Source organism: Petromyzon marinus, chromosome 35 (assembly GCF_048934315.1).
Source record: "Petromyzon marinus isolate PM22_M1 ecotype Great Lakes invasive population chromosome 35, UKy_Petmar_22M1.pri1.0, whole genome shotgun sequence".
NCBI lineage: Eukaryota > Metazoa > Chordata > Hyperoartia > Petromyzontiformes > Petromyzontidae > Petromyzon > Petromyzon marinus.
In genome coordinates, this window is record NC_133701.1 from 12,245,635 (window position 1) to 12,268,511 (window position 22,877).

Sequence of the window (22,877 nt, forward strand, 5' to 3'; positions counted from 1 at the left end):
TCGAATATTTCTCAATTCTATTGTGATAGCAAAGTTTAATTAAAATCACAAAATTGTTGTTAATTCACAAAAGAGCATCATTCTGTCAGAAGTGGGATTCGAACCCACGCCTCCAGGGGAGACTGCAACCTGAACGCAGCGCCTTAGACCGCTCGGCCATCCTGACTGTGGCATGGTGTCACAATAGGATAATTTTAATCCATTCTCAGCAATCGATCGACGTGGTTCGTGTGAAATATACATTCTCATTATTTATCCAGGTGTCGTGTTCGATGTCACTCGGACAACTTCTGTCTTTCTCCGAACACCGCTTTATCTACAACTCTCAGCATGTCCTCCACATTCTACAGTATCCAGGTCGCCACGGCTCGCTCGCCGTGCTTCACTCGACTCGCTCGCCACCTTTGTCTCTCCATTCCCCACGATTACTTCACTTACTCCGCACTCAGCGTCTTCGCACACAGCGACTTCGCACACAGCGTCTTCGCTCACAGCGTCTTACAAACTCTGTCTCTCAAAACTCTCGCTCTCAAACTCTCCACACTTCAATTCTGCCTGTTGACTCCAAGCTCTCCAAACTCAAAATCCCGTTCCAATTGCCGACCCCCCAATTTATCCCCGCTATCATTACGCCTTAATTAATTAGTCTGCGTCCCAACGGCACTCCGCGTGATCGTACACCTGCTTCTCGCCAGACTTCCAGACGCCTCTCCGGCCCCGGCAACAGCCCCAAACAATCACAGCCGTCCTTGGCTCTCCCAGCTTAATTGTCCCAACATTACCTGCACTGTATTTGCCTTCGTTACAGGCTGACCCAACATGAACCCCAATGACATTGCCTTCACAACAGGCTGACCCAACATAAACCGCAGTCTCTGTTTCCATGCAATACGCACCTTTCTACTCCACTACACAGGCAAGAAGACTTCCTCATCACAAGTGATTCAAGCAAGACAACACCTACCATTTTTTGACAAACTAGTTGTCGTTTAGACGGACACATGATCCGAGAAATAGGGAATTCCAATATTTACTCAGAAACATCCGTGAAGAATAATCATCAAGGAAATGCAGTGATTATTAGTAATGTTTAATTGAGGGTAGTGCTGCATCTTATCGCCAAATTTAATCGAAATTGTACTGCTAGTGTCATTCATGGTATGAAGCGTACAATTCGACTTCGTGCAGGGCTGGCCTACAGCCTATGTGAGACAATGGTTCATGGAAAAATATATCACAGAACTGATTAACAAAATATCATCAAGTTACTTCATATCCACACCAGAAGGGCAGCACTATCTTACCTGCCCTATAACAGGAAGACAATTGGTCGTATAGTAGTTATAGCAGTGTTATGAATTTTCATTTTACGTGTTTTTAATGCCGGTCCCTTGCATACCAACGTGATTTTTTGCATTGTGTTTCCCTCCATAATATATGTAATGCTCTCAATCACTCTTTGTGCGTGTCTTTTGTTTTTCTCATATTTATATATCACCATACTTTCCTGCCAATTCCATTATCGAATATTTCTCAATTCTATTGTGATAGCAAAGTTTAATTGAAATTACAAAATTGTTGTTAATTCACAAAAAGCATCATTCTGTCAGAAGTGGGATTCGAACCCACACCTCCAGGGGAGACTGCGACCTGAACGCAGCGCCTTAGACCGCTCGGCCATCCTGACTGTGGCATGGTGTCACAATAGGATAATTTTAATCCATTCTCAGCAATCGATCCACGTGGTTCGTGTGAAATATACATTCTCATTATTTATCCAGGTGTAGTGTTCGATGTCACTCGGACAACTTCTGTCTTTCTCCGAACACCGCTTTATCTACAACTCTCAGCATGTCCTCCACATTCTACAGTATCCAGGTCGCCACGGCTCGCTCGCTGTGCTTCACTCGACTCGCTCGCCACCTTTGTCTCTCTATTCCCCACGATTACTTCACTTACTCCGCACTCAGCGTCTTCGCACACAGCGACTTCGCACCCAGCGTCTTACAAACTCTGTCTCTCAAACTCTCTCTCTCAAACTCTCCACACTTCAATTCTGCCTGTTGACTCCAAGCTCTCCAAACTCAAAATCCCGCTCCAATTGCCGACCCCCGAATTTATCCCCGCTATCATTACGCCTCAATTAATTAGTCCGCGTCCCAACGGCACTCCGCGTGATCGTACACCTGCTTCTCGCCAGACTTCCAGACGCCTCTCCGGCCCCGGCGACAGCACCAAACAATCACAGACGTCCTTGGCTCTCCCAGCTTAATTGTCCCAACATTACCTGCACTGTATTTGCCTTCGTTACAGGCTGACCCAACATGAACCCCAATGACATTGCCTTCACAACAGGCTGACCCAACATAAACCGCACTGTCTCTGTTTCCATACAATACACACCTTTCTACTCCACTACACAGGCAAGAAGACTTCCTCATCACAAGTGATTCAAGCAAGACAATACCCACCATTTTTTGACAAACTAGTTGTCGTTTAGACGGACGCATGATCCGAGAAATAGGGAATTCCAATATTTACTCAGAAACATCCGTGAAGAATAATCATCAAGGAAATGCAGTGATTATTAGTAATGTTTAATTGAGGGTAGTGCTGCATCTTATCGCCAAATTTAATCGAAATTGTACTGCTAGTGTCATGCATGGTATGAAGCGTACAATTCGACTTCGTGCAGGGCTGGCCTACAGCCTATGTGAGACAATGGTTCATGGAAAAATATATCACAGAACTGATTAACAAAATATCAAGTTACTTCATATCCACACCAGAAGGGCAGCACTATCTTACCTGCCCTATAACAGGAAGACAATTGGTCGTATAGTAGTTATAGCAGTGTTATGAATTTTCATTTTACGTGTTTTTAATGCCGGTCCCTTGCATACCAACGTGATTTTTTGCATTGTGTTTCCCTCCATAATATATGTAATGCTCTCAATCACTCTTTGTGCGTGTCTTTTGTTTTTCTCATATTTATATATCACCATACTTTCCTGCCAATTCCATTATCGAATATTTCTCAATTCTATTGTGATAGCAAAGTTTAATTGAAATTACAAAATTGTTGTTAATTCACCAAAAGCATCATTCTGTCAGAAGTGGGATTCGAACCCACGCCTCCAGGGGAGACTGCGACCTGAACGCAGCGCCTTAGACCGCTCGGCCATCCTGACTGTGCCATGGTGTCACAATAGGATAATTTTAATCCATTCTCAGCAATCGATCCACGTGGTTCGTGTGAAATATACATTCTCATTATTTATCCAGGTGTAGTGTTCGATGTCACTCGGACAACTTCTGTCTTTCTCCGAACACCGCTTTATCTACAACTCTCAGCATGTCCTCCACATTCTACAGTATCCAGGTCGCCACGGCTCGCTCGCTGTGCTTCACTCGACTCGCTCGCCACCTTTGTCTCTCTATTCCCCACGATTACTTCACTTACTCCGCACTCAGCGTCTTCGCACACAGCGACTTCGCACCCAGCGTCTTACAAACTCTGTCTCTCAAACTCTCTCTCTCAAACTCTCCACACTTCAATTCTGCCTGTTGACTCCAAGCTCTCCAAACTCAAAATCCCGCTCCAATTGCCGACCCCCGAATTTATCCCCGCTATCATTACGCCTCAATTAATTAGTCCGCGTCCCAACGGCACTCCGCGTGATCGTACACCTGCTTCTCGCCAGACTTCCAGACGCCTCTCCGGCCCCGGCGACAGCACCAAACAATCACAGACGTCCTTGGCTCTCCCAGCTTAATTGTCCCAACATTACCTGCACTGTATTTGCCTTCGTTACAGGCTGACCCAACATGAACCCCAATGACATTGCCTTCACAACAGGCTGACCCAACATAAACCGCACTGTCTCTGTTTCCATACAATACACACCTTTCTACTCCACTACACAGGCAAGAAGACTTCCTCATCACAAGTGATTCAAGCAAGACAATACCCACCATTTTTTGACAAACTAGTTGTCGTTTAGACGGACGCATGATCCGAGAAATAGGGAATTCCAATATTTACTCAGAAACATCCGTGAAGAATAATCATCAAGGAAATGCAGTGATTATTAGTAATGTTTAATTGAGGGTAGTGCTGCATCTTATCGCCAAATTTAATCGAAATTGTACTGCTAGTGTCATGCATGGTATGAAGCGTACAATTCGACTTCGTGCAGGGCTGGCCTACAGCCTATGTGAGACAATGGTTCATGGAAAAATATATCACAGAACTGATTAACAAAATATCAAGTTACTTCATATCCACACCAGAAGGGCAGCACTATCTTACCTGCCCTATAACAGGAAGACAATTGGTCGTATAGTAGTTATAGCAGTGTTATGAATTTTCATTTTACGTGTTTTTAATGCCGGTCCCTTGCATACCAACGTGATTTTTTGCATTGTGTTTCCCTCCATAATATATGTAATGCTCTCAATCACTCTTTGTGCGTGTCTTTTGTTTTTCTCATATTTATATATCACCATACTTTCCTGCCAATTCCATTATCGAATATTTCTCAATTCTATTGTGATAGCAAAGTTTAATTGAAATTACAAAATTGTTGTTAATTCACAAAAAGCATCATTCTGTCAGAAGTGGGATTCGAACCCACGCCTCCAGGGGAGACTGCGACCTGAACGCAGCGCCTTAGACCGCTCGGCCATCCTGACTGTGGCATGGTGTCACAATAGGATAATTTTAATCCATTCTCAGCAATCGATCCACGTGGTTCGTGTGAAATATACATTCTCATTATTTATCCAGGTGTCGTGTTCGATGTCACTCGGACAACTTCTGTCTTTCTCCGAACACCGCTTTATCTACAACTCTCAGCATGTCCTCCACATTCTACAGTATCCAGGTCGCCACGGCTCGCTCGCTGTGCTTCACTCGACTCGCTCGCCACCTTTGTCTCTCTATTCCCCACGATTACTTCACTTACTCCGCACTCAGCGTCTTCGCACACAGCGACTTCGCACCCAGCGTCTTACAAACTCTGTCTCTCAAACTCTCTCTCTCAAACTCTCCACACTTCAATTCTGCCTGTTGACTCCAAGCTCTCCAAACTCAAAATCCCGCTCCAATTGCCGACCCCCGAATTTATCCCCGCTATCATTACGCCTCAATTAATTAGTCCGCGTCCCAACGGCACTCCGCGTGATCGTACACCTGGTTCTCGCCAGACTTCCAGACGCCTCTCCGGCCCCGGCGACAGCACCAAACAATCACAGACGTCCTTGGCTCTCCCAGCTTAATTGTCCCAACATTACCTGCACTGTATTTGCCTTCGTTACAGGCTGACCCAACATGAACCCCAATGACATTGCCTTCACAACAGGCTGACCCAACATAAACCGCACTGTCTCTGTTTCCATACAATACACACCTTTCTACTCCACTACACAGGCAAGAAGACTTCCTCATCACAAGTGATTCAAGCAAGACAATACCCACCATTTTTTGACAAACTAGTTGTCGTTTAGACGGACGCATGATCCGAGAAATAGGGAATTCCAATATTTACTCAGAAACATCCGTGAAGAATAATCATCAAGGAAATGCAGTGATTATTAGTAATGTTTAATTGAGGGTAGTGCTGCATCTTATCGCCAAATTTAATCGAAATTGTACTGCTAGTGTCATGCATGGTATGAAGCGTACAATTCGACTTCGTGCAGGGCTGGCCTACAGCCTATGTGAGACAATGGTTCATGGAAAAATATATCACAGAACTGATTAACAAAATATCATCAAGTTACTTCATATCCACACCAGAAGGGCAGCACTATCTTACCTGCCCTATAACAGGAAGACAATTGGTCGTATAGTAGTTATAGCAGTGTTATGAATTTTCATTTTACATGTTTTTAATGCCGGTCCCTTGCATACCAACGTGATTTTTTGCATTGTGTTTCCCTCCATAATATATGTAATGCTCTCAATCACTCTTTGTGCATGTCTTTTGTTTTTCTCATATTTATATATCACCATACTTTCCTGCCAATTCCATTATCGAATATTTCTCAATTCTATTGTGATAGCAAAGTTTAATTGAAATTACAAAATTGTTGTTAATTCACAAAAAGCATCATTCTGTCAGAAGTGGGATTCGAACCCATGCCTCCAGGGGAGACTGCGACCTGAACGCAGCGCCTTAGACCGCTCGGCCATCCTGACTGTGGCATGGTGTCACAATAGGATAATTTTAATCCATTCTCAGCAATCGATCCACGTGGTTCGTGTGAAATATACATTCTCATTATTTATCCAGGTGTAGTGTTCGATGTCACTCGGACAACTTCTGTCTTTCTCCGAACACCGCTTTATCTACAACTCTCAGCATGTCCTCCACATTCTACAGTATCCAGGTCGCCACGGCTCGCTCGCTGTGCTTCACTCGACTCGCTCGCCACCTTTGTCTCTCCATTCCCCACGATTACTTCACTTACTCCGCACTCAGCGTCTTCGCACACAGCGACTTCACACCCAGCGTCTTACAAACTCTGTCTCTCAAACTCTCTCTCTCAAACTCTCCACACTTCAATTCTGCCTGTTGACTCCAAGCTCTCCAAACTCAAAATCCCGCTCCAATTGCCGACCCCCGAATTTATCCCCGCTATCATTACGCCTCAATTAATTAGTCCGCGTCCCAACGGCACTCCGCGTGATCATACACCTGCTTCTCGCCAGACTTCCAGACGCCTCTCCGGCCCCGGCGACAGCACCAAACAATCACAGACGTCCTTGGCTCTCCCAGCTTAATTGTCCCAACATTACCTGCACTGTATTTGCCTTCGTTACAGGCTGACCCAACATGAACCCCAATGACATTGCCTTCACAACAGGCTGACCCAACATAAACCGCACTGTCTCTGTTTCCATACAATACACACCTTTCTACTCCACTACACAGGCAAGAAGACTTCCTCATCACAAGTGATTCAAGCAAGACAATACCCACCATTTTTTGACAAACTAGTTGTCGTTTAGACGGACGCATGATCCGAGAAATAGGGAATTCCAATATTTACTCAGAAACATCCGTGAAGAATAATCATCAAGGAAATGCAGTGATTATTAGTAATGTTTAATTGAGGGTAGTGCTGCATCTTATCGCCAAATTTAATCGAAATTGTACTGCTAGTGTCATGCATGGTATGAAGCGTACAATTCGACTTCGTGCAGGGCTGGCCTACAGCCTATGTGAGACAATGGTTCATGGAAAAATATATCACAGAACTGATTAACAAAATATCAAGTTACTTCATATCCACACCAGAAGGGCAGCACTATCTTACCTGCCCTATAACAGGAAGACAATTGATCGTATAGTAGTTATAGCAGTGTTATGAATTTTCATTTTACGTGTTTTTAATGCCGGTCCCTTGCATACCAACGTGATTTTTTGCATTGTGTTTCCCTCCATAATATATGTAATGCTCTCAATCACTCTTTGTGCGTGTCTTTTGTTTTTCTCATATTTATATATCACCATACTTTCCTGCCAATTCCATTATCGAATATTTCTCAATTCTATTGTGATAGCAAAGTTTAATTGAAATTACAAAATTGTTGTTAATTCACCAAAAGCATCATTCTGTCAGAAGTGGGATTCGAACCCACGCCTCCAGGGGAGACTGCGACCTGAACGCAGCGCCTTAGACCGCTCGGCCATCCTGACTGTGGCATGGTGTCACAATAGGATAATTTTAATCCATTCTCAGCAATCGATCCACGTGGTTCGTGTGAAATATACATTCTCATTATTTATCCAGGTGTCGTGTTCGATGTCACTCGGACAACTTCTGTCTTTCTCCGAACACCGCTTTATCTACAACTCTCAGCATGTCCTCCACATTCTACAGTATCCAGGTCGCCACGGCTCGCTCGCTGTGCTTCACTCGACTCGCTCGCCACCTTTGTCTCTCTATTCCCCACGATTACTTCACTTACTCCGCACTCAGCGTCTTCGCACACAGCGACTTCGCACCCAGCGTCTTACAAACTCTGTCTCTCAAACTCTCTCTCTCAAACTCTCCACACTTCAATTCTGCCTGTTGACTCCAAGCTCTCCAAACTCAAAATCCCGCTCCAATTGCCGACCCCCGAATTTATCCCCGCTATCATTACGCCTCAATTAATTAGTCCGCGTCCCAACGGCACTCCGCGTGATCGTACACCTGCTTCTCGCCAGACTTCCAGACGCCTCTCCGGCCCCGGCGACAGCACCAAACAATCACAGACGTCCTTGGCTCTCCCAGCTTAATTGTCCCAACATTACCTGCACTGTATTTGCCTTCGTTACAGGCTGACCCAACATGAACCCCAATGACATTGCCTTCACAACAGGCTGACCCAACATAAACCGCACTGTCTCTGTTTCCATACAATACACACCTTTCTACTCCACTACACAGGCAAGAAGACTTCCTCATCACAAGTGATTCAAGCAAGACAATACCCACCATTTTTTGACAAACTAGTTGTCGTTTAGACGGACGCATGATCCGAGAAATAGGGAATTCCAATATTTACTCAGAAACATCCGTGAAGAATAATCATCAAGGAAATGCAGTGATTATTAGTAATGTTTAATTGAGGGTAGTGCTGCATCTTATCGCCAAATTTAATCGAAATTGTACTGCTAGTGTCATGCATGGTATGAAGCGTACAATTCGACTTCGTGCAGGGCTGGCCTACAGCCTATGTGAGACAATGGTTCATGGAAAAATATATCACAGAACTGATTAACAAAATATCATCAAGTTACTTCATATCCACACCAGAAGGGCAGCACTATCTTACCTGCCCTATAACAGGAAGACAATTGGTCGTATAGTAGTTATAGCAGTGTTATGAATTTTCATTTTACATGTTTTTAATGCCGGTCCCTTGCATACCAACGTGATTTTTTGCATTGTGTTTCCCTCCATAATATATGTAATGCTCTCAATCACTCTTTGTGCATGTCTTTTGTTTTTCTCATATTTATATATCACCATACTTTCCTGCCAATTCCATTATCGAATATTTCTCAATTCTATTGTGATAGCAAAGTTTAATTGAAATTACAAAATTGTTGTTAATTCACAAAAAGCATCATTCTGTCAGAAGTGGGATTCGAACCCATGCCTCCAGGGGAGACTGCGACCTGAACGCAGCGCCTTAGACCGCTCGGCCATCCTGACTGTGGCATGGTGTCACAATAGGATAATTTTAATCCATTCTCAGCAATCGATCCACGTGGTTCGTGTGAAATATACATTCTCATTATTTATCCAGGTGTAGTGTTCGATGTCACTCGGACAACTTCTGTCTTTCTCCGAACACCGCTTTATCTACAACTCTCAGCATGTCCTCCACATTCTACAGTATCCAGGTCGCCACGGCTCGCTCGCTGTGCTTCACTCGACTCGCTCGCCACCTTAGTCTCTCCATTCCCCACGATTACTTCACTTACTCCGCACTCAGCGTCTTCGCACACAGCGACTTCACACCCAGCGTCTTACAAACTCTGTCTCTCAAACTCTCTCTCTCAAACTCTCCACACTTCAATTCTGCCTGTTGACTCCAAGCTCTCCAAACTCAAAATCCCGCTCCAATTGCCGACCCCCGAATTTATCCCCGCTATCATTACGCCTCAATTAATTAGTCCGCGTCCCAACGGCACTCCGCGTGATCATACACCTGCTTCTCGCCAGACTTCCAGACGCCTCTCCGGCCCCGGCGACAGCACCAAACAATCACAGACGTCCTTGGCTCTCCCAGCTTAATTGTCCCAACATTACCTGCACTGTATTTGCCTTCGTTACAGGCTGACCCAACATGAACCCCAATGACATTGCCTTCACAACAGGCTGACCCAACATAAACCGCACTGTCTCTGTTTCCATACAATACACACCTTTCTACTCCACTACACAGGCAAGAAGACTTCCTCATCACAAGTGATTCAAGCAAGACAATACCCACCATTTTTTGACAAACTAGTTGTCGTTTAGACGGACGCATGATCCGAGAAATAGGGAATTCCAATATTTACTCAGAAACATCCGTGAAGAATAATCATCAAGGAAATGCAGTGATTATTAGTAATGTTTAATTGAGGGTAGTGCTGCATCTTATCGCCAAATTTAATCGAAATTGTACTGCTAGTGTCATGCATGGTATGAAGCGTACAATTCGACTTCGTGCAGGGCTGGCCTACAGCCTATGTGAGACAATGGTTCATGGAAAAATATATTACAGAACTGATTAACAAAATATCATCAAGTTACTTCATATCCACACCAGAAGGGCAGCACTATCTTACCTGCCCTATAACAGGAAGACAATTGGTCGTATAGTAGTTATAGCAGTGTTATGAATTTTCATTTTACATGTTTTTAATGCCGGTCCCTTGCATACCAACGTGATTTTTTGCATTGTGTTTCCCTCCATAATATATGTAATGCTCTCAATCACTCTTTGTGCATGTCTTTTGTTTTTCTCATATTTATATATCACCATACTTTCCTGCCAATTCCATTATCGAATATTTCTCAATTCTATTGTGATAGCAAAGTTTAATTGAAATTACAAAATTGTTGTTAATTCACAAAAAGCATCATTCTGTCAGAAGTGGGATTCAAACCCACGCCTCCAGGGGAGACTGCGACCTGAACGCAGCGCCTTAGACCGCTCGGCCATCCTGACTGTGGCATGGTGTCACAATAGGATAATTTTAATCCATTCTCAGCAATCGATCCACGTGGTTCGTGTGAAATATACATTCTCATTATTTATCCAGGTGTAGTGTTCGATGTCACTCGGACAACTTCTGTCTTTCTCCGAACACCGCTTTATCTACAACTCTCAGCATGTCCTCCACATTCTACAGTATCCAGGTCGCCACGGCTCGCTCGCTGTGCTTCACTCGACTCGCTCGCCACCTTTGTCTCTCTATTCCCCACGATTACTTCACTTACTCCGCACTCAGCGTCTTCGCACACAGCGACTTCGCACCCAGCGTCTTACAAACTCTGTCTCTCAAACTCTCTCTCTCAAACTCTCCACACTTCAATTCTGCCTGTTGACTCCAAGCTCTCCAAACTCAAAATCCCGCTCCAATTGCCGACCCCCGAATTTATCCCCGCTATCATTACGCCTCAATTAATTAGTCCGCGTCCCAACGGCACTCCGCGTGATCGTACACCTGCTTCTCGCCAGACTTCCAGACGCCTCTCCGGCCCCGGCGACAGCACCAAACAATCACAGACGTCCTTGGCTCTCCCAGCTTAATTGTCCCAACATTACCTGCACTGTATTTGCCTTCGTTACAGGCTGACCCAACATGAACCCCAATGACATTGCCTTCACAACAGGCTGACCCAACATAAACCGCACTGTCTCTGTTTCCATACAATACACACCTTTCTACTCCACTACACAGGCAAGAAGACTTCCTCATCACAAGTGATTCAAGCAAGACAATACCCACCATTTTTTGACAAACTAGTTGTCGTTTAGACGGACGCATGATCCGAGAAATAGGGAATTCCAATATTTACTCAGAAACATCCGTGAAGAATAATCATCAAGGAAATGCAGTGATTATTAGTAATGTTTAATTGAGGGTAGTGCTGCATCTTATCGCCAAATTTAATCGAAATTGTACTGCTAGTGTCATGCATGGTATGAAGCGTACAATTCGACTTCGTGCAGGGCTGGCCTACAGCCTATGTGAGACAATGGTTCATGGAAAAATATATCACAGAACTGATTAACAAAATATCATCAAGTTACTTCATATCCACACCAGAAGGGCAGCACTATCTTACCTGCCCTATAACAGGAAGACAATTGGTCGTATAGTAGTTATAGCAGTGTTATGAATTTTCATTTTACATGTTTTTAATGCCGGTCCCTTGCATACCAACGTGATTTTTTGCATTGTGTTTCCCTCCATAATATATGTAATGCTCTCAATCACTCTTTGTGCATGTCTTTTGTTTTTCTCATATTTATATATCACCATACTTTCCTGCCAATTCCATTATCGAATATTTCTCAATTCTATTGTGATAGCAAAGTTTAATTGAAATTACAAAATTGTTGTTAATTCACAAAAAGCATCATTCTGTCAGAAGTGGGATTCGAACCCATGCCTCCAGGGGAGACTGCGACCTGAACGCAGCGCCTTAGACCGCTCGGCCATCCTGACTGTGGCATGGTGTCACAATAGGATAATTTTAATCCATTCTCAGCAATCGATCCACGTGGTTCGTGTGAAATATACATTCTCATTATTTATCCAGGTGTAGTGTTCGATGTCACTCGGACAACTTCTGTCTTTCTCCGAACACCGCTTTATCTACAACTCTCAGCATGTCCTCCACATTCTACAGTATCCAGGTCGCCACGGCTCGCTCGCTGTGCTTCACTCGACTCGCTCGCCACCTTTGTCTCTCTATTCCCCACGATTACTTCACTTACTCCGCACTCAGCGTCTTCGCACACAGCGACTTCACACCCAGCGTCTTACAAACTCTGTCTCTCAAACTCTCTCTCTCAAACTCTCCACACTTCAATTCTGCCTGTTGACTCCAAGCTCTCCAAACTCAAAATCCCGCTCCAATTGCCGACCCCCGAATTTATCCCCGCTATCATTACGCCTCAATTAATTAGTCCGCGTCCCAACGGCACTCCGCGTGATCGTACACCTGCTTCTCGCCAGACTTCCAGACGCCTCTCCGGCCCCGGCGACAGCACCAAACAATCACAGACGTCCTTGGCTCTCCCAGCTTAATTGTCCCAACATTACCTGCACTGTATTTGCCTTCGTTACAGGCTGACCCAACATGAACCCCAATGACATTGCCTTCACAACAGGCTGACCCAACATAAACCGCACTGTCTCTGTTTCCATACAATACACACCTTTCTACTCCACTACACAGGCAAGAAGACTTCCTCATCACAAGTGATTCAAGCAAGACAATACCCACCATTTTTTGACAAACTAGTTGTCGTTTAGACGGACGCATGATCCGAGAAATAGGGAATTCCAATATTTACTCAGAAACATCCGTGAAGAATAATCATCAAGGAAATGCAGTGATTATTAGTAATGTTTAATTGAGGGTAGTGCTGCATCTTATCGCCAAATTTAATCGAAATTGTACTGCTAGTGTCATGCATGGTATGAAGCGTACAATTCGACTTCGTGCAGGGCTGGCCTACAGCCTATGTGAGACAATGGTTCATGGAAAAATATATCACAGAACTGATTAACAAAATATCATCAAGTTACTTCATATCCACACCAGAAGGGCAGCACTATCTTACCTGCCCTATAACAGGAAGACAATTGGTCGTATAGTAGTTATAGCAGTGTTATGAATTTTCATTTTACATGTTTTTAATGCCGGTCCCTTGCATACCAACGTGATTTTTTGCATTGTGTTTCCCTCCATAATATATGTAATGCTCTCAATCACTCTTTGTGCATGTCTTTTGTTTTTCTCATATTTATATATCACCATACTTTCCTGCCAATTCCATTATCGAATATTTCTCAATTCTATTGTGATAGCAAAGTTTAATTGAAATTACAAAATTGTTGTTAATTCACAAAAAGCATCATTCTGTCAGAAGTGGGATTCAAACCCACGCCTCCAGGGGAGACTGCGACCTGAACGCAGCGCCTTAGACCGCTCGGCCATCCTGACTGTGGCATGGTGTCACAATAGGATAATTTTAATCCATTCTCAGCAATCGATCCACGTGGTTCGTGTGAAATATACATTCTCATTATTTATCCAGGTGTAGTGTTCGATGTCACTCGGACAACTTCTGTCTTTCTCCGAACACCGCTTTATCTACAACTCTCAGCATGTCCTCCACATTCTACAGTATCCAGGTCGCCACGGCTCGCTCGCTGTGCTTCACTCGACTCGCTCGCCACCTTTGTCTCTCTATTCCCCACGATTACTTCACTTACTCCGCACTCAGCGTCTTCGCACACAGCGACTTCGCACCCAGCGTCTTACAAACTCTGTCTCTCAAACTCTCTCTCTCAAACTCTCCACACTTCAATTCTGCCTGTTGACTCCAAGCTCTCCAAACTCAAAATCCCGCTCCAATTGCCGACCCCCGAATTTATCCCCGCTATCATTACGCCTCAATTAATTAGTCCGCGTCCCAACGGCACTCCGCGTGATCGTACACCTGCTTCTCGCCAGACTTCCAGACGCCTCTCCGGCCCCGGCGACAGCACCAAACAATCACAGACGTCCTTGGCTCTCCCAGCTTAATTGTCCCAACATTACCTGCACTGTATTTGCCTTCGTTACAGGCTGACCCAACATGAACCCCAATGACATTGCCTTCACAACAGGCTGACCCAACATAAACCGCACTGTCTCTGTTTCCATACAATACACACCTTTCTACTCCACTACACAGGCAAGAAGACTTCCTCATCACAAGTGATTCAAGCAAGACAATACCCACCATTTTTTGACAAACTAGTTGTCGTTTAGACGGACGCATGATCCGAGAAATAGGGAATTCCAATATTTACTCAGAAACATCCGTGAAGAATAATCATCAAGGAAATGCAGTGATTATTAGTAATGTTTAATTGAGGGTAGTGCTGCATCTTATCGCCAAATTTAATCGAAATTGTACTGCTAGTGTCATGCATGGTATGAAGCGTACAATTCGACTTCGTGCAGGGCTGGCCTACAGCCTATGTGAGACAATGGTTCATGGAAAAATATATCACAGAACTGATTAACAAAATATCATCAAGTTACTTCATATCCACACCAGAAGGGCAGCACTATCTTACCTGCCCTATAACAGGAAGACAATTGGTCGTATAGTAGTTATAGCAGTGTTATGAATTTTCATTTTACATGTTTTTAATGCCGGTCCCTTGCATACCAACGTGATTTTTTGCATTGTGTTTCCCTCCATAATATATGTAATGCTCTCAATCACTCTTTGTGCATGTCTTTTGTTTTTCTCATATTTATATATCACCATACTTTCCTGCCAATTCCATTATCGAATATTTCTCAATTCTATTGTGATAGCAAAGTTTAATTGAAATTACAAAATTGTTGTTAATTCACAAAAAGCATCATTCTGTCAGAAGTGGGATTCAAACCCACGCCTCCAGGGGAGACTGCGACCTGAACGCAGCGCCTTAGACCGCTCGGCCATCCTGACTGTGGCATGGTGTCACAATAGGATAATTTTAATCCATTCTCAGCAATCGATCCACGTGGTTCGTGTGAAATATACATTCTCATTATTTATCCAGGTGTAGTGTTCGATGTCACTCGGACAACTTCTGTCTTTCTCCGAACACCGCTTTATCTACAACTCTCAGCATGTCCTCCACATTCTACAGTATCCAGGTCGCCACGGCTCGCTCGCTGTGCTTCACTCGACTCGCTCGCCACCTTTGTCTCTCTATTCCCCACGATTACTTCACTTACTCCGCACTCAGCGTCTTCGCACACAGCGACTTCGCACCCAGCGTCTTACAAACTCTGTCTCTCAAACTCTCTCTCTCAAACTCTCCACACTTCAATTCTGCCTGTTGACTCCAAGCTCTCCAAACTCAAAATCCCGCTCCAATTGCCGACCCCCGAATTTATCCCCGCTATCATTACGCCTCAATTAATTAGTCCGCGTCCCAACGGCACTCCGCGTGATCGTACACCTGCTTCTCGCCAGACTTCCAGACGCCTCTCCGGCCCCGGCGACAGCACCAAACAATCACAGACGTCCTTGGCTCTCCCAGCTTAATTGTCCCAACATTACCTGCACTGTATTTGCCTTCGTTACAGGCTGACCCAACATGAACCCCAATGACATTGCCTTCACAACAGGCTGACCCAACATAAACCGCACTGTCTCTGTTTCCATACAATACACACCTTTCTACTCCACTACACAGGCAAGAAGACTTCCTCATCACAAGTGATTCAAGCAAGACAATACCCACCATTTTTTGACAAACTAGTTGTCGTTTAGACGGACGCATGATCCGAGAAATAGGGAATTCCAATATTTACTCAGAAACATCCGTGAAGAATAATCATCAAGGAAATGCAGTGATTATTAGTAATGTTTAATTGAGGGTAGTGCTGCATCTTATCGCCAAATTTAATCGAAATTGTACTGCTAGTGTCATGCATGGTATGAAGCGTACAATTCGACTTCGTGCAGGGCTGGCCTACAGCCTATGTGAGACAATGGTTCATGGAAAAATATATCACGGAACTGATTAACAAAATATCAAGTTACTTCATATCCACACCAGAAGGGCAGCACTATCTTACCTGCCCTATAACAGGAAGACAATTGGTCGTATAGTAGTTATAGCAGTGTTATGAATTTTCATTTTACGTGTTTTTAATGCCGGTCCCTTGCATACCAACGTGATTTTTTGCATTGTGTTTCCCTCCATAATATATGTAATGCTCTCAATCACTCTTTGTGCGTGTCTTTTGTTTTTCTCATATTTATATATCACCATACTTTCCTGCCAATTCCATTATCGAATATTTCTCAATTCTATTGTGATAGCAAAGTTTAATTGAAATTACAAAATTGTTGTTAATTCACAAAAAGCATCATTCTGTCAGAAGTGGGATTCGAACCCACGCCTCCAGGGGAGACTGCGAGCTGAACGCAGCGCCTTAGACCGCTCGGCCATCCTGACTGTGGCATGGTGTCACAATAGGATAATTTTAATCCATTCTCAGCAATCGATCCACGTGGTTCGTGTGAAATATACATTCTCATTATTTATCCAGGTGTAGTGTTCGATGTCACTCGGACAACTTCTGTCTTTCTCCGAACACCGCTTTATCTACAACTCTCAGCATGTCCTCCACATTCTACAGTATCCAGGTCGCCACGGCTCGCTCGCTGTGCTTCACTCGACTCGCTCGCCACCTTTGTCTCTCTATTCCCCACGATTACTTCACTTACTCCGCACTCAGCGTCTTCGCACACAGCGACTTCGCACCCAGCGTCTTACAAACTCTGTCTCTCAAACTCTCTCTCTCAAACTCTCCACACTTCAATTCTGCCTGTTGACTCCAAGCTCTCCAAACTCAAAATCCCGCTCCAATTGCCGATCCCCGAATTTATCCCCGCTATCATTACGCCTCAATTAATTAGTCCGCGTCCCAACGGCACTCCGCGTGATCGTACACCTGCTTCTCGCCAGACTTCCAGACGCCTCTCCGGCCCCGGCGACAGCACCAAACAATCACAGACGTCCTTGGCTCTCCCAGCTTAATTGTCCCAACATTACCTGCACTGTATTTGCCTTCGTTACAGGCTGACCCAACATGAACCCCAATGACATTGCCTTCACAACAGGCTGACCCAACATAAACCGCACTGTCTCTGTTTCCATACAATACACACCTTTCTACTCCACTACACAGGCAAGAAGACTTCCTCATCACAAGTGATTCAAGCAAGACAATACCCACCATTTTTTGACAAACTAGTTGTCGTTTAGACGGACGCATGATCCGAGAAATAGGGAATTCCAATATTTACTCAGAAACATCCGTGAAGAATAATCATCAAGGAAATGCAGTGATTATTAGTAATGTTTAATTGAGGGTAGTGCTGCATCTTATCGCCAAATTTAATCGAAATTGTACTGCTAGTGTCATGCATGGTATGAAGCGTACAATTCGACTTCGTGCAGGGCTGGCCTACAGCCTATGTGAGACAATGGTTCATGGAAAAATATATCACAGAACTGATTAACAAAATATCATCAAGTTACTTCATATCCACACCAGAAGGGCAGCACTATCTTACCTGCCCTATAACAGGAAGACAATTGGTCGTATAGTAGTTATAGCAGTGTTATGAATTTTCATTTTACATGTTTTTAATGCCGGTCCCTTGCATACCAACGTGATTTTTTGCATTGTGTTTCCCTCCATAATATATGTAATGCTCTCAATCACTCTTTGTGCATGTCTTTTGTTTTTCTCATATTTATATATCACCATACTTTCCTGCCAATTCCATTATCGAATATTTCTCAATTCTATTGTGATAGCAAAGTTTAATTGAAATTACAAAATTGTTGTTAATTCACAAAAAGCATCATTCTGTCAGAAGTGGGATTCAAACCCACGCCTCCAGGGGAGACTGCGACCTGAACGCAGCGCCTTAGACCGCTCGGCCATCCTGACTGTGGCATGGTGTCACAATAGGATAATTTTAATCCATTCTCAGCAATCGATCCACGTGGTTCGTGTGAAATATACATTCTCATTATTTATCCAGGTGTAGTGTTCGATGTCACTCGGACAACTTCTGTCTTTCTCCGAACACCGCTTTATCTACAACTCTCAGCATGTCCTCCACATTCTACAGTATCCAGGTCGCCACGGCTCGCTCGCTGTGCTTCACTCGACTCGCTCGCCACCTTTGTCTCTCTATTCCCCACGATTACTTCACTTACTCCGCACTCAGCGTCTTCGCACACAGCGACTTCGCACCCAGCGTCTTACAAACTCTGTCTCTCAAACTCTCTCTCTCAAACTCCCCACACTTCAATTCTGCCTGTTGACTCCAAGCTCTCCAAACTCAAAATCCCGCTCCAATTGCCGACCCCCGAATTTATCCCCGCTATCATTACGCCTCAATTAATTAGTCCGCGTCCCAACGGCACTCCGCGTGATCGTACACCTGCTTCTCGCCAGACTTCCAGACGCCTCTCCGGCCCCGGCGACAGCACCAAACAATCACAGACGTCCTTGGCTCTCCCAGCTTAATTGTCCCAACATTACCTGCACTGTATTTGCCTTCGTTACAGGCTGACCCAACATGAACCCCAATGACATTGCCTTCACAACAGGCTGACCCAACATAAACCGCACTGTCTCTGTTTCCATACAATACACACCTTTCTACTCCACTACACAGGCAAGAAGACTTCCTCATCACAAGTGATTCAAGCAAGACAATACCCACCATTTTTTGACAAACTAGTTGTCGTTTAGACGGACGCATGATCCGAGAAATAGGGAATTCCAATATTTACTCAGAAACATCCGTGAAGAATAATCATCAAGGAAATGCAGTGATTATTAGTAATGTTTAATTGAGGGTAGTGCTGCATCTTATCGCCAAATTTAATCGAAATTGTACTGCTAGTGTCATGCATGGTATGAAGCGTACAATTCGACTTCGTGCAGGGCTGGCCTACAGCCTATGTGAGACAATGGTTCATGGAAAAATATATCACGGAACTGATTAACAAAATATCAAGTTACTTCATATCCACACCAGAAGGGCAGCACTATCTTACCTGCCCTATAACAGGAAGACAATTGGTCGTATAGTAGTTATAGCAGTGTTATGAATTTTCATTTTACGTGTTTTTAATGCCGGTCCCTTGCATACCAACGTGATTTTTTGCATTGTGTTTCCCTCCATAATATATGTAATGCTCTCAATCACTCTTTGTGCGTGTCTTTTGTTTTTCTCATATTTATATATCACCATACTTTCCTGCCAATTCCATTATCGAATATTTCTCAATTCTATTGTGATAGCAAAGTTTAATTGAAATTACAAAATTGTTGTTAATTCACAAAAAGCATCATTCTGTCAGAAGTGGGATTCGAACCCACGCCTCCAGGGGAGACTGCGACCTGAACGCAGCGCCTTAGACCGCTCGGCCATCCTGACTGTGGCATGGTGTCACAATAGGATAATTTTAATCCATTCTGAGCAATCGATCCACGTGGTTCGTGTGAAATATACATTCTCATTATTTATCCAGGTGTAGTGTTCGATGTCACTCGGACAACTTCTGTCTTTCTCCGAACACCGCTTTATCTACAACTCTCAGCATGTCCTCCACATTCTACAGTATCCAGGTCGCCACGGCTCGCTCGCTGTGCTTCACTCGACTCGCTCGCCACCTTTGTCTCTCTATTCCCCACGATTACTTCACTTACTCCGCACTCAGCGTCTTCGCACACAGCGACTTCGCACCCAGCGTCTTACAAACTCTGTCTCTCAAACTCTCTCTCTCAAACTCTCCACACTTCAATTCTGCCTGTTGACTCCAAGCTCTCCAAACTCAAAATCCCGCTCCAATTGCCGATCCCCGAATTTATCCCCGCTATCATTACGCCTCAATTAATTAGTCCGCGTCCCAACGGCACTCCGCGTGATCGTACACCTGCTTCTCGCCAGACTTCCAGACGCCTCTCCGGCCCCGGCGACAGCACCAAACAATCACAGACGTCCTTGGCTCTCCCAGCTTAATTGTCCCAACATTACCTGCACTGTATTTGCCTTCGTTACAGGCTGACCCAACATGAACCCCAATGACATTGCCTTCACAACAGGCTGACCCAACATAAACCGCACTGTCTCTGTTTCCATACAATACACACCTTTCTACTCCACTACACAGGCAAGAAGACTTCCTCATCACAAGTGATTCAAGCAAGACAATACCCACCATTTTTTGACAAACTAGTTGTCGTTTAGACGGACGCATGATCCGAGAAATAGGGAATTCCAATATTTACTCAGAAACATCCGTGAAGAATAATCATCAAGGAAATGCAGTGATTATTAGTAATGTTTAATTGAGGGTAGTGCTGCATCTTATCGCCAAATTTAATCGAAATTGTACTGCTAGTGTCATGCATGGTATGAAGCGTACAATTCGACTTCGTGCAGGGCTGGCCTACAGCCTATGTGAGACAATGGTTCATGGAAAAATATATCACAGAACTGATTAACAAAATATCATCAAGTTACTTCATATCCACACCAGAAGGGCAGCACTATCTTACCTGCCCTATAACAGGAAGACAATTGGTCGTATAGCAGTTATAGCAGTGTTATGAATTTTCATTTTACATGTTTTTAATGCCGGTCCCTTGCATACCAACGTGATTTTTTGCATTGTGTTTCCCTCCATAATATATGTAATGCTCTCAATCACTCTTTGTGCATGTCTTTTGTTTTTCTCATATTTATATATCACCATACTTTCCTGCCAATTCCATTATCGAATATTTCTCAATTCTATTGTGATAGCAAAGTTTAATTGAAATTACAAAATTGTTGTTAATTCACAAAAAGCATCATTCTGTCAGAAGTGGAATTCGAACCCACGCCTCCAGGGGAGACTGCGACCTGAACGCAGCGCCTTAGACCGCTCGGCCATCCTGACTGTGGCATGGTGTCACAATAGGATAATTTTAATCCATTCTCAGCAATCGATCCACGTGGTTCGTGTGAAATATACATTCTCATTATTTATAAAGGTGTCGTGTTCGATGTCACTCGGACAACTTCTGTCTTTCTCTAAACAGCGCTTTATCTACAACTCTCAGCATATCCTCCACATTCTACGGTATCCAGGTCGCCACGGCTTGCTTGCCGTGCTTCACTCGACTCGTTCGCCACCTTTGTCTCTCCATTCCCCACGATTACTTCCCTTACTCCGCACTCAGCGTCTTCGCACACAGCGACTTCGCACACAGCGACTTCGCACACAGCGACTTCGCACACAGCGTCTTACAAACTCTGTCTCTCAAACTCTCTCTCTCAAACTCTCCACACTTCAATTCCGCCTGTTGACTCCAAGCTCTCCAAACTCAAAATCCCGCTCCAATTGCCGACCCCCGAATTTATCCCCGCTATCATTACGCCTCAATTAATTAGTCCGCGTCCCAACGGCACTCCGCGTGATCGTACACCTGCTTCTCGCCAGACTTCCAGACGCCTCTCCGGCCCCGGCGACAGCACCAAACAATCACAGACGTCCTTGGCTCTCCCAGCTTAATTGTCCCAACATTACCTGCACTGTATTTGCCTTCGTTACAGGCTGACCCAACATGAACCCCAATGACATTGCCTTCACAACAGGCTGACCCAACATAAACCGCACTGTCTCTGTTTCCATACAATACACACCTTTCTACTCCACTACACAGGCAAGAAGACTTCCTCATCACAAGTGATTCAAGCAAGACAATACCCACCATTTTTTGACAAACTAGTTGTCGTTTAGACGGACGCATGATCCGAGAAATAGGGAATTCCAATATTTACTCAGAAACATCCGTGAAGAATAATCATCAAGGAAATGCAGTGATTATTAGTAATGTTTAATTGAGGGTAGTGCTGCATCTTATCGCCAAATTTAATCGAAATTGTACTGATAGTGTCATGCATGGTATGAAGCGTACAATTCGACTTCGTGCAGGGCTGGCCTACAGCCTATGTGAGAAAATGGTTCATGGAAAAATATATCACAGAACTGATTAACAAAATATCATCAAGTTACTTCATATCCACACCAGAAGGGCAGCACTATCTTACCTGCCCTATAACAGGAAGACAATTGGTCGTATAGTAGTTATAGCAGTGTTATGAATTTTCATTTTACGTGTTTTTAATGCCGGTCCCTTGCATACCAACGTGATTTTTTGCATTGTGTTTCCCTCCATAATATATGTAATGCTCTCAATCACTCTTTGTGCGTGTCTTTTGTTTTTCTCATATTTATATATCACCATACTTTCCTGCCAATTCCATTATCGAATATTTCTCAATTCTATTGTGATAGCAAAGTTTAATTGAAATTACAAAATTGTTGTTAATTCACAAAAAGCATCATTCTGTCAGAAGTGGGATTCGAACCCACGCCTCCAGGGGAGACTGCGACCTGAACGCAGCGCCTTAGACCGCTCGGCCATCCTGACTGTGGCATGGTGTCACAATAGGATAATTTTAATCCATTCTCAGCAATCGATCCACGTGGTTCGTGTGAAATATACAT

The 22,877-nt window shown here is 44.1% G+C and overlaps 16 non-coding genes across 16 annotated transcripts; all 16 read right to left on the reverse strand.

Annotated features, from left to right (window-relative positions):
- Positions 1-83: 83 nt before the first annotated feature.
- Positions 84-166, reverse strand: TRNAL-CAG (transfer RNA leucine (anticodon CAG)). The gene has a single exon. It is a non-coding gene; the product is annotated as a tRNA-Leu (tRNA).
- A 1,438-nt stretch (positions 167-1,604) lies between these two features.
- On the reverse strand, positions 1,605-1,687 carry TRNAL-CAG (transfer RNA leucine (anticodon CAG)). The gene has a single exon. It is a non-coding gene; the product is annotated as a tRNA-Leu (tRNA).
- A 1,421-nt stretch (positions 1,688-3,108) lies between these two features.
- On the reverse strand, positions 3,109-3,191 carry TRNAL-CAG (transfer RNA leucine (anticodon CAG)). Its single transcript has one exon. It is a non-coding gene; the product is annotated as a tRNA-Leu (tRNA).
- A 1,421-nt stretch (positions 3,192-4,612) lies between these two features.
- Positions 4,613-4,695, reverse strand: TRNAL-CAG (transfer RNA leucine (anticodon CAG)). The gene has a single exon. It is a non-coding gene; the product is annotated as a tRNA-Leu (tRNA).
- A 1,424-nt stretch (positions 4,696-6,119) lies between these two features.
- TRNAL-CAG (transfer RNA leucine (anticodon CAG)) lies at positions 6,120-6,202 on the reverse strand. Its single transcript has one exon. It is a non-coding gene; the product is annotated as a tRNA-Leu (tRNA).
- Positions 6,203-7,623: 1,421 nt separating this feature from the next.
- TRNAL-CAG (transfer RNA leucine (anticodon CAG)) lies at positions 7,624-7,706 on the reverse strand. Its single transcript has one exon. It is a non-coding gene; the product is annotated as a tRNA-Leu (tRNA).
- A 1,424-nt stretch (positions 7,707-9,130) lies between these two features.
- On the reverse strand, positions 9,131-9,213 carry TRNAL-CAG (transfer RNA leucine (anticodon CAG)). Its single transcript has one exon. It is a non-coding gene; the product is annotated as a tRNA-Leu (tRNA).
- A 1,424-nt stretch (positions 9,214-10,637) lies between these two features.
- TRNAL-CAG (transfer RNA leucine (anticodon CAG)) lies at positions 10,638-10,720 on the reverse strand. The gene has a single exon. It is a non-coding gene; the product is annotated as a tRNA-Leu (tRNA).
- Positions 10,721-12,144: 1,424 nt separating this feature from the next.
- On the reverse strand, positions 12,145-12,227 carry TRNAL-CAG (transfer RNA leucine (anticodon CAG)). The gene has a single exon. It is a non-coding gene; the product is annotated as a tRNA-Leu (tRNA).
- Positions 12,228-13,651: 1,424 nt separating this feature from the next.
- TRNAL-CAG (transfer RNA leucine (anticodon CAG)) lies at positions 13,652-13,734 on the reverse strand. The gene has a single exon. It is a non-coding gene; the product is annotated as a tRNA-Leu (tRNA).
- A 1,424-nt stretch (positions 13,735-15,158) lies between these two features.
- On the reverse strand, positions 15,159-15,241 carry TRNAL-CAG (transfer RNA leucine (anticodon CAG)). The gene has a single exon. It is a non-coding gene; the product is annotated as a tRNA-Leu (tRNA).
- Positions 15,242-16,662: 1,421 nt separating this feature from the next.
- TRNAL-CAG (transfer RNA leucine (anticodon CAG)) lies at positions 16,663-16,745 on the reverse strand. Its single transcript has one exon. It is a non-coding gene; the product is annotated as a tRNA-Leu (tRNA).
- Positions 16,746-18,169: 1,424 nt separating this feature from the next.
- TRNAL-CAG (transfer RNA leucine (anticodon CAG)) lies at positions 18,170-18,252 on the reverse strand. Its single transcript has one exon. It is a non-coding gene; the product is annotated as a tRNA-Leu (tRNA).
- Positions 18,253-19,673: 1,421 nt separating this feature from the next.
- Positions 19,674-19,756, reverse strand: TRNAL-CAG (transfer RNA leucine (anticodon CAG)). Its single transcript has one exon. It is a non-coding gene; the product is annotated as a tRNA-Leu (tRNA).
- A 1,424-nt stretch (positions 19,757-21,180) lies between these two features.
- On the reverse strand, positions 21,181-21,263 carry TRNAL-CAG (transfer RNA leucine (anticodon CAG)). Its single transcript has one exon. It is a non-coding gene; the product is annotated as a tRNA-Leu (tRNA).
- Positions 21,264-22,717: 1,454 nt separating this feature from the next.
- TRNAL-CAG (transfer RNA leucine (anticodon CAG)) lies at positions 22,718-22,800 on the reverse strand. The gene has a single exon. It is a non-coding gene; the product is annotated as a tRNA-Leu (tRNA).
- Positions 22,801-22,877: the final 77 nt, after the last annotated feature.